This window comes from Haliotis rubra, unplaced genomic scaffold (genome assembly GCF_003918875.1).
Source record: "Haliotis rubra isolate DU_JTF1 unplaced genomic scaffold, ASM391887v1 Scf7, whole genome shotgun sequence".
NCBI classification, from domain to species: domain Eukaryota; kingdom Metazoa; phylum Mollusca; class Gastropoda; order Lepetellida; family Haliotidae; genus Haliotis; species Haliotis rubra.
In genome coordinates this window covers 1,023,629-1,035,700 of record NW_025767412.1, presented here as the reverse complement: position 1 = coordinate 1,035,700, position 12,072 = coordinate 1,023,629, and the positions used below count along the sequence as shown (strand labels likewise).

At 41.0% G+C, this 12,072-nt stretch overlaps 1 long non-coding RNA gene across 1 annotated transcript; it reads right to left on the bottom strand.

The window, feature by feature from the left end:
* Positions 1-9,374: 9,374 nt before the first annotated feature.
* LOC124258717 lies at positions 9,375-11,181 on the bottom strand. The gene is made up of 3 exons (XR_006893661.1): positions 10,447-11,181; positions 9,553-9,999; positions 9,375-9,493 (listed from the first exon to the last, which is right to left on the bottom strand). It is a non-coding gene; the product is annotated as an uncharacterized LOC124258717 (long non-coding RNA).
* Positions 11,182-12,072: the final 891 nt, after the last annotated feature.

The following is a 12,072-nucleotide window of genomic DNA, read 5'->3' as shown; positions in this document are numbered from 1 at the left end:
GCCAGTTGTTGTAGATGGGACCCTATCTCTTAAAGCTGTCAATCCGTCTTTCAATATGGCCGCTTTGATAGCCTCGTTCTGACACACACCTTTAAGTATTCCAAACTTCTGCATAAACATGAAAACAACTTTTGCCCATTTTTGTCTACCCATCCTGAACATCAATTTTATTGCACTAGATTTAATTGAATTTAATTTCATGAAACTTGTTTCATACATTTTTAGAGTTTTTAACCGCCACCATTGTACAGCGGTCACGTTTTCCATTGATATCGTATGATGTCCCCCATATGTGATCTAGATATCGTACCATGTACAGACATGGCAGATTAAATGGTCTGTACGTTAATGCGTTCCACCTAACCGTACATCACTAATGCATTAGTCATGTAGGAGGAATGAGCTGACAAATGGCCGGCTCTCTACTTCACCGCACCTATTTAACTTATACCCCTCAGCGCTCTGCCATAAACATGTGGGACAATGATGCTTAGTGAAGCCTTGTTAATATCAGCAAATATCTGAATTTGGGGGATAAGCCTTTTCAGTTTAGTCGGTTTTCTACAACGAACAGTTATTGTGGTCTAAGTACATCTGTATGGCAAACATACGTTCCTGACCATGGCAGTTTTGGAATTAAGACAGCTTCAACTTACAAACAGAAAGCGTAGACCACATTTATGTATCTCGATGCCATGATTGTTTTATTTTTATATTTATTATATATTTATGACTGAGTTTGGTTTAATTGTAGTGTCGTTACGATGTGCTTTTATTCACGATGTTGTTATTCACTGCATTGTTTCACACTGATCTTAATACAAAGTGTTTCGCTGTAGTGTCATTATGAAGTGCTTTGCTCCACGATGGTATATTACGAAGCAAGAAGAAAGTACCATTTTAAGCACTCTGGTTTGTCGATGCATTTATAGTGCCACTGTGCTCTTGTGGCAAACAACCCCACAACTGGTGATACACGTGTGGTATACTAGAAGGGATGTTGTCGCCTTATCCGCCTTACAAAACCATAGGGAAAGTCATAAGTTTTACAAAGGCACTGCCATGCTACAACGCCGCATTTGACACTTTAAATTTTTTTCTCAAAGGGCGACACAGCAACATTTTTGAAGGCCAAATGATGCCTCATTGTCTGATCATCTCCCTTAGTAAGAGTGTGTAAAGCGGCGTTAGAATTATGAACAATGCTACATATTAAAAATGTCGCATTCCTGGACGCTAACATTGTGCACAACCAACAGCCGCTAACCACTGATCCTGTCGGGGTATCATAGCGGATCCTGAGGTGGGGCAGGGAAGCGCACCCCATCTCTCCCTTTTGCCCTGAAAGTTTCTTACACACACACTTTCTGACCTGTGCACTCCCCTGTCAGAACTGTGCAAAACACCCCACCCCTTTCTGAACTGCGCACGCACGCGTCACATCACACATCTCGTGCAACGCGATGCCTTATAGTGAGTGAATGAGCATGGTTTTACGCCGCTTTTAGCAATATTCCAGCAATATCACGGCGGGAGACACCAGAAATGGGCTTCACACATTGTACCCACGTGGGGAATCGAACCAGCGTCTTCGGCGTGACGAGCGAACGCTTTAACCACTAGGCTACCCCACCGCCCCGCGATGCCGTATAACAGATATATATTAGATACATTATGAATGTTACGACATCGTGAACCTTAGCAAAGAAAGTATACAGGAAAGGTACACACCTGTAAAATATATGAACATCAGTAGAAGGTGATGTATGGCCGAGGGGTATAACAACTTACCTCGGCCGTGGCGTGACATGAAGTGGCAAATATGAAGATGCCTACGTCACGGAACATGTAATGCATGAGATACTACTGGTATTACAACAGAGTAAGAGTGAGAGAAGAAGCACTCGTAAATGACCAGAGAGCGATGAAGTAAGAGATACGCAATGCATGGGGAAATACATCCGGCGACATACAAATAAGTTTTTGATCGCTACATAAGAAGTATATTCATGTTTTTATTGGCGGTGTCCCTACTATCTCTTTGCATAGCTTCTACACTGAATAGAAAATGCTTTGATGCTTTGTAAACAACTCAACACGGTTCGATGATAGGTTCGATGCATTGTTAGAATGAATTATCACTGACAATCTTTTGTGTACAGTGGTGGTGTTTTGCAATGCATTGTTTCACTGTGTTTAGTTACGGTGCGCATTGTTTCACTGTTCTGTTACATTGTTTCATGGTGGTGGTGGTGGTGTTATGTCATGGTGTTAGGTTGGTTCCAGAAGGCGTTGTTACCATGGTTACGTAGGACATTGTTTGCGATGGTAATATTACATTGTGCACCTTCGGAAGATGTTGTTAGGTAGGACATTGTTTCGCGATGGTAATATTACATAGTGCATTGTGCACCTTTTAGAAGATGTTGTTACGTAGGACATTGTTTCGGGGTGGTAATATTACATAGTGCATTATCTTACCTCACACAGAAATGTCGCTTTCTGATTGGCTGAGCGCTCTTCTATTATTTTAAATGTACCCCGCTTTCAAGCGTGTAACATTTCACTGTACCCCACTGTCAATGGCAACTCATTCTGTACTTCGTGGTAGTAATTCTTTATCTCGAATAACATTGAATCACGTATGATGTACGGAAATTACCGATGTTTTGCGAATGCAAATCGATGGAAGGGAGATAACTCTAATCTGTTTTTCTTGTCAGCAAAATCTAGCGATGGCTAGAAAAACATTTGTACCCGTGCTTCAAACAATTCAGAATTAACATTAAGGTGTTCGGTAAGATAAATACGTTGTTCACTGGTCCCTCGGGGCCAATGGGTTGATGTACCCTCGATGTTCGACAAACATCGAGGGTACATCAACCTATGCCCCCCTCGTGACCAGTGAACAACTTATATTGTGCACCTTCAGAAGATGTTGTTACACAGGTCATTGTTTCGCGATGGTAATATTACATAGTGCATTATGCACCTTCAGAAGATGTTGTTACACAGGTCATTGTTTCGCGATGGTAATATTACATTTCGCATTGTGCACCTTCAGAAGATGTTGTTACACAGGTCATTGTTTCGCGATGGTAATATTACATAGTGCATTGTGCACCTTCAGAAGATGTTGTTACGTAGGTCATTGTTTCGCGATGGTAATATTACATACTGCATTGTGCACCTTCAGAAGATGTTGTTACACAGGTCATTGTTTCGCGATGGTAATATTACATAGTGCATTGTGCACCTTCAGAAGATGTTGTTACACAGGTCATTGTTTCGCGATGGTAATATTACATAGTGCATTGTGCACCTTCAGAAGATGTTACACAGGTCATTGTTTCGCGATGGTAATATTACATAGTGCATTGTGCACCTTCAGAAGATGTTGTTACGTAGGTCATTGTTTCGCGATGGTAATATTACATAGTGCATTGTGCACCTTCAGAAGATGTTGTTACACAGGTCATTGTTTCGCGATGGTAATATTACAGAAGTAGGCAGTGCATTGTGCACCTTCAGAAGATGTTGTTACGTAGGTCATTGTTTCGATGGTAATATTACATAGTGCATTGTGCACCTTCAGAAGATGTTGTTACGTAGGACATTGTTCGCGATGGTAATATTACATAGTGCATTGTGCACCTTCAGAAGATGTTGTTACGTAGGACATTGTTCGCGATGGTAATATTACATAGTGCATTGTGCACCTTCAGAAGATGTTGTTACGTAGGACATTGTTCGCGATGGTAATATTACATAGTGTATTGGATCCGTGAAAATCCGGGGTAGAATAGATCTTCAGCAACCCATGCTTGCCACAAAAGGCGACTATGCTTGTCGTAAGAGGCGACTAACGGGATCGGGTGGTCAGGCTCGCTAACTTGGTTGACACATGTCATCGGTTCCCAATTGCGCAGATCGATGCTCATGCTGTTGATCACTGGATTGTCTGGTCCAGACTCGATTATTTACAGACCGCCGCCATATAGCTGGAATACTGCTGAGTGCGGCGTAAAACTAAACTCACTCACATTATACAATTATAGACTCTTGTAGAGGTCGAAATCAGTTTTTATTGACCTGAGTAAAACAATATCCACCGAGCTTGCGAGGTCGATATTGTTTTTCTCAGGTCAATAAAACTGGATATCGACCTCTACAAGAGTCTATAATTGTTTTATTATATAATGAAAGAGACACGGGTTTTAACATAAACTTTTAATGCACACACTGTGCCATCTATCCGAGTGATCTGATTGGCTGAAAAGCGGGGGAAGCCCCTTCGTACGGGATTCCTTGTCTATTTTTAGTAACCCAAGTCAATATCGTAATTTATCACAAAACTCAAGTCAATATCGTGTTTTGTAGTCAATCATGTCACGGTCTTTTGACCAATCGTGGTACAGGAAAAATACTACCTATATAATAAAGTGCATTGTGCACCTTCAGAAGATGTTGTCACGTAGGACATTGTTTCGCGATGATAATATTACATAGTGCACCGTGCACCTTCGGAGGATGTTGGTATAGTTACGGTCATATTAGTACAGTTAGGGTATTAACGCGTTCGGTTTCAAATCCTTAGTACAATAATCTACGATATTACACCATTGAAATCAGACCGCACACAGGAAGGATAACCATTGCTTTCAACAATGCCTCACTTATACCGCAGCTGTCAACTTGTTGCAGGAACCTCGGCAATGTAAGGTGTACATGTGGTCGTTCTTCGTTCAATGTTGCACTTGGCAATAATCCAGGCTTAAAGGAAAACCCATAACAGTTCGTTATATCTATCGGTTTGTTACATATTTATATACGTAGCTACTTTAAAGGTCACATGCAACGGAAAACACAACTTCGCAGATTCTGATACCTTTCGGTATGGACTTAAAGATACAAATCATCGAAACTGCAAATTCAACTTATAAAGTTGAAAAATAACACGATGAAAAAACCCCGCGAAATCGGAGTTCAAACGATTCACTAAATTCACCCCAGCGCTTGGGGTGAAAAGTGGGTTCAATAGCTGTGCTGTGCTGCGCTGGGCTGCGCTCATAGCACATGCGCAGTGAAATAGGTTCGCGTAGCTTGGAAGCGGGATGTCGGGATTATAAGGTCGTGAGCAGGAGTAGTCTAATCGAAACAAATAGTAAATAATCTACTCATTACATAAAAGAACCTTGTTAGGATCTAGATCTACTCAGCTGTGTCAACCAGTGAGGCGTTCGACACTTCAAGACGGAAAACCTTCGCTGGCGGTGAATACTCGGTGAAGGCTTTGATGTGAGTTATTTTTCTAACGTTTTGTTGATATTTCACAGGCGCGAACTTTTTATGTGTTATGGCGGTAGATTACCGATTTAACTGTTTATATAATTTCATTTGTCTATTTCACCACACGTTCTTCTTACCGAGTCACTTTCTCAGTTCGATACTTAAAAGCAATGTCATTATTTAGCGTTGACAGAATTTCTAACTGTGAATGTGATATAGATATGTCGTTGTCACAGACAAAACTCAATGTCTGTTTTATTGACACCAATGTGTCTGCCTGCATGTCTGCTAATAACAATACATGTATTCAATACACAACTTCGATCACTGACCACATGCAATTTGAACTTAACCCCCATCAGGTTATCCACCATAAACAAAACGCATTGATTTATGGCCCGAGTTCGGTCTCTGTCACATTATGTGATTACACAGACAGGCAGATGTGATACTTGTACACATGACATGTTATGATGTCTGTTGATTGCAAAATGTTACACCACAAAAAAATGAGCATGTATTTACACAACCCAACATCTCTATATACACACACACAATGAGCCGTGAGGGCATTGGCAAATGATCCAGCCGTTACACTTGAGTGCACACCCACCCGCTCTGACTGGGTTCGGTATCCAGGCTGCTTCGTTTCGAGGGAAGTAAACCCAAGTACAAAATATTGCACTTTTGATTAGCGATTGTACGCTTATAATTTTGTTTATATGTTTTTTTCATAATCAGCAATGTATATTATATGTCATGAATAAGTGATAATTGTGTTTTAATCATGTTTGCTTTTTTGGTTGCATGTGACCTTTAAGTACATGCCTTGATGATGATAAGAATATTCGAAGATTTTCTTCCAGTTTCTGAATGCCTTTCAAAGACTTCAAGATTTTCAAGTTGGTAGGTCCATGAAGGATCGGTTTTAAAGTAGGCAGGTCAGCTCAGATCACCACTGATCTCCAGACCTGATTATAACCCGTGGTTTCACCATGACTCACGGACCACTTGGGTATAATGTCCGTCGTAGTGTATGCGCTTAGAGCATGTCCCTGCGGCCTGGAGTTCAGGGCTACGTTTCACGAAGCTATATTAGCGCTACGACTGTCGTAAGTCTATGTTACAGTATTGGAGATACGAATGCTACGAGAAAAGTTACGAGATCTTAGGCTTTGTGAAACGGGGCCCAGGGCTATATAAGTGTCCATATTATCATTATGACAATTGTTCACTTGGCTTGCCTAGCACATCACGTTGGCATATCACTGTTATACTGTTAACGGACTAAGCTGACGTAAAACACAGCCAATGTTGACAAAATATGTTGATTCTGCTTAGTCAGTCAAAGATTTCAAATCATAATAACCATTGTTAATAGTAGAGGGCGATATAACAACCGGGGCTCCACGTGAAGTAATTTAACAGAACAGTTATACGCATTAGGTAACAGATTCAACTTGCTACAGGTAGCTCTACATAACAAACACTATGTCTCTAAAACCTCCCTTAACAAGGTAGATAGACCCCTGATTGTGAGAGCAACATCCCGGGGTAGTCCGGGGCTCATGGCCCAGGTATATTTAACCCTATTTGGAAGAATCTGACCCGATCGTTCAAGTAACAGAAATAAATAAATTCGTTTTGTCCTTCAACTACTTCAACTAGAAGAGTCCAATTTTAGATCATAGGGGTGCCACTAGTTCACCATTGCGTAATCAACAGTCAACAGACCATGACATGTTATTTTAAGGTGAGGTGAAATTGGGTTTTACGTCGTACTTGAGAATATTTCGCTCATATGACGGCGTGCATGCGTGTGTATGTGTATGTGCGGCTGCTTGTACTAGCCCAGACTTAAGCTGGTTTTATAGTGCTAGCCCACTGAGATACCATGCCGCAGTGAAGCATGAATACCCCACTCAGACACATTATACTGACTCCGAGCCTACCAGTCCTTGTTGTACCCATTAATGCCGAGCGCCAGGCAGGGACCAACAAGTACCATATTTTAACGTCTTTTGGTATGACGCGGTCGGGGATCGAACCCACGACCTTCCGCTCTCCTGGCGGACGCTCTAACCACTACACCACGGATGTGGTCCTGTTATTTTAAGACTGTAGGCGAATTGGGATGTAGGCGAAATAAGAACATACCCGTTTAAGGCACCGCAAGTATAATTGTGCAAATGCGTCAATTAGGCGTGTCAGAAATGTATGATCGTCAATTCGACTCCCGGTTCGCCATGAGTTTGTCTTGAGGTTTGTCGGCATCACACTCATGTTTTTGTTTTAGTGAAGTGATAAATTTGGGACGCAAGCTTATATGCCGTGATATGACTGAAATACGTACAAAAGTTTCTCTTTCATTCTAACTCTTTAGTTCTGAGAATAAAAAAATGTTGCGATGAGGATCTCGTCCGTGCTCTCTCATGCCACTTGAGAAAGGCGAAGTATTTTACGTCCGCCTCTCTACGATTTTCTCTCTTTGGACAAGAACTTTCAGTTATCTCATCAGTGATACTGCCACACAGAAAACACTTCTCAGAGTCCGAGGTTCAGAAGAACAAATATTTCATTCACGAATATTAGTAAACAAGGACTATCATTTATAAACGCGTATCATTGATGACTGAACCAAGCCACAAAACAGGCAAGGTGGTCTATAGTTAATCAAGAGTTATCTCCCATGCACCTATCGCCTTGCCAACAATATCCGCAGACGGGAAGTATAACTTAAGTCATCAGTCAGCACATCCAGTCTTGTCTCTACGGATCACTTCCGTAGTCTAATGGGTAGAGCGTCTGTCTAGTGGTTCGAGCTCTGACTGTGGTACACCAAAAGACATGAAAATATGGTACATGTGGCATTGTCAAGAGCTTAGCATTTGCTAGATATGACAACGTGTGGTCAGTTCTGAGTCCGTGGGATGTGTGGGGTATTATGAAGTATCCATGTCAAATTGCGGCAAGAGTAGAGACACCAAGCGGAGGATCCGGGAACCAGTCAAGGAGAGCTGGTACCAGCAGTCACGCCCGTTGTACAGGCACATCGCATGATCCGGAATACGACATACAACTTCACTCCCTACCATCTCTTGTTACCATGGTTATCATGAACGTATTAGGTACCTCTTTGAGATTCCATAAGGCTCAGGATTACTAAGAGCTCCACTGTTTTGAGTGTTGGTTCCTGTCTAGACACTGTAATTAGATCCTTGGATAAAACATGGGACGCTGCTTCAGCGCAAATAGGGCAGTGATTGGTCATATTAATATATGCGAGCCACAAAAAGAAACTGCGCACATAGGAAACCAAAACATATACTGGCTCCACAGTTGGTATCAAATACAAATGTTAACACAGTAATTAGTGATCACTGAACACAAATACATGTGTTACGTCCATATTGGTCGAAATATGAAGCCCATGTCTGGTGTCCCCCGCCGTGATATTGCTGGGCTATTGCTAAAAGCATACTCCATACCACTCACATGTGTTACGTTTGTGCATTGTAAAGTGAGTGGAGTACATGTATATCAAAAACTGCTGTCGACTCGGGAAGCTTAATAGTTTGACGGTGGATCGTTCAGGAAACGATGCAGAACACACGACTCCATAACGTCATGAGGCTACTGGGATGGGCCGTGAGGGAATGTATGAACGTCAGCTGACAGCACATTTCCCCCCAATTCAGCACTGCTGAGACGCAGTCAGAACAATGATGAAGTTGCCGATCGTCCACGTGCAGCGCCACAACAAGACAGGACTGATGGGGGGTGAGCAATGTCCGGCACAGACTCCTGACTGCAGTGACCACTGCGCAGACTGTTCCAGGGTCCGCGTATCTACCCCAACACAGACGGAACCTGCTTACTTCAAACCCTGTCGTAGTGGAGGACTTTTTTTACAGTTAAAGTCCATTTTCTACAGTGCAGATTTTAACATTTCTATACAAATAGTTGCAAACTAAATACACACAGAGTCACTATACACACAGTTGCAATCTGAATACACACACACACACTCAGTCACCGTACACATAGCTGCAATCTAAATACACACAGTTGCAATCTGAATATACACAGTTGCAATCTGAATACACACACATAGCCAGATTCACTATAGACACAGTTGCAATCTGAATACACACACAATTGCAAACTGAATATACCCACAGCTACAAAATGAATACACACACAGCTTGTCAATACAAACACAGCTTGTCAATACACACACAGCTACAGTCTGAATAGACACACAGCTTGTCAATATACACACACATCTCCAATCTGAATGCACAAACAGTTACTCAATATACACACAGTTGCAATCTGAATACACACACAGCCAGATTCACTATACACACAGTTGAAATGTCAATATACACACAACTGCAAACTGAATACACGCAGCTTGTCAATATACACACAGAGCTCCAATCTGAATGCACAAACAGCTGTTCAATATACACACACAGCTTGTCAATATACACACACATCTCCAATCTAAATGCACAAACAGTCAATATACACACAGCTACAATCTGAATGCACAAACACCTAGACAATATACACACACAGCTACAAACTGAATACTCACACAGCTGTTCAATATATACACACAGCTGGTCCAGATACACACACAGCTACAATCTGAATACACAAACAGCTAGTCAATATACACACAGCTAGTCAATACACACAGAGCTGCTCATCTGAAACACGTCAATACACACAGAGCCACAAACGGAATATACACACAGCTTGTCAATATATACACACAGCTACAAACTGAATACACACACAGCTAGTCAATATACACACAGCTACAATATGAATACACACACAGCTAGTCAATATACACACAGCTACAATCTGAAAATACACACACAGCTAGTCAATATATACACAGCTACAATCTGAATATACACACAGCTATTCAATACACACACAGCCAGTCAATATACATACAGCTACAATCTGAATACAGACACACAGCTAGTCAATAGACACACAGTTACAATCTGAATACACAAACAGCTGCTCAATATACACACACAGCTACAATCTGAATACACACACAGCTAGTCAATATATACACACCTAGTAAATACACACACAGCTAGTCAATATATACACACAGCTAGTAAATACTTAGTCAATACACACACAGCTAGTCAATATACACACACAGCTAGTCAATACACACACAGCTACAATCTGAATACACACACAGCTAGTCAATATACACACACAGCTAGTCAATATATACACAGCTAGTCAATACACACAGCTACAATCTAAATACACACAAGGCAATATCCATTACACACACATAACTGCATGGCAGGGTCACTGTACACACAGGTGTGTAGTGGTATATACATTATGCAGGTTGTTTTTGTACACAACAAAAGCAGGTTTAGCAAATTACAATTTCAGTTCATATTCATTCCCAGTTTATGCATCATTGGTGGTTAGAATATCAAATATAGTTGCATTTATTCAGTTACCATGGTTTCCACATTTACATTTCACTGGTATGTTACATTTTGCCACCTGAATAAATATTCACATAATGGACCTGCTGGTTGTGGCCTTTGAAGCATTTGAATAATTTTACCTGTAAAGTACGAACAGTGCTAAATGTTGTATGTCATCCAAAATCAGGTAACCAGAGTGAGGTAGGGCCAGTTTACTAGGATTGGATTTGTTGGGTACCGACCAAAAGCCCCTGAACAAAATTCCTCGATAATTTGAGCACCCCAGTCAAAAGCCCCTCGATTCATGTATTTCACTGCTCTTATATATTTAATACAGTATTTTAAGTAGGAGGTGAGTTGAGGTGAAATTGGGTTTAACGTCGCGCTGGAGAATATTTCGCTCATATGACGACATGCATGTGTGTGTATGTGTATCTGCTTGTACTACTAGCCCAGACTGAAGCTGGTTACAGTGAAGCATGAATAGCCCACTCAGACACATTATACTGACTCCAAGCCGACCAGTCCTTGCTGTACATATTAATGACGAGCGCCAGGCAGGGCCCAACAAGTACCATATTTTAACGTCTTTTGGTATGACGCGGTCGGGGATCGAACCCGCGACCTTCCGCTCCTGGGGCGGACGCTCTAACCACTACACCATGGAGGTGTTTTTTTAAAGTAGGAAAAAGTATTTTATATTTTACAAAGTATAATGAACATTTCTCATTGCCCTTATATATTTTATAAATTATTTTATTGTTTAATTATTAACTTAAATGCAATAATGTCTTTAATCATTTCTTGTTGATTTGTTATCATTTGTTTGATTATATGTATTTCTTATTCACTAAAATTATTTGCTAATTGCATATTAATTTATATATTATTTAAGATCGTTTTATTATGAAGCAATAAATTTCTCATGTCACTAATCATTTCTTGTCTTTAATCTTATTTACCCAATAATACATAAAGTGAAGGGCTATTTTACAAGGGGCTATTGTCCAGAGGGGCTTTGTACCAAGGGGCTTTGTACCAAGACTCTGATTTGTCATCAGGAGGAACCAGACTGAAAGCTATTAGCCTGTATCCCAGTCTGAGAAAATATTCTTGTCCCTCCTGCCCAGCACTGTCCGTAATTGAAACACCCTGAGTGAAACAAGTCAGGTTCCGATATTTCCATCTCACTCAGGCTCCTTTAAATGGAGAAATTTGTTTCTATCAAAGTTGAATATTTTCATAGAGTAAGCATCAGTGTGTTGTGACACTGACAAGCCTGACAAAATGTCACCCT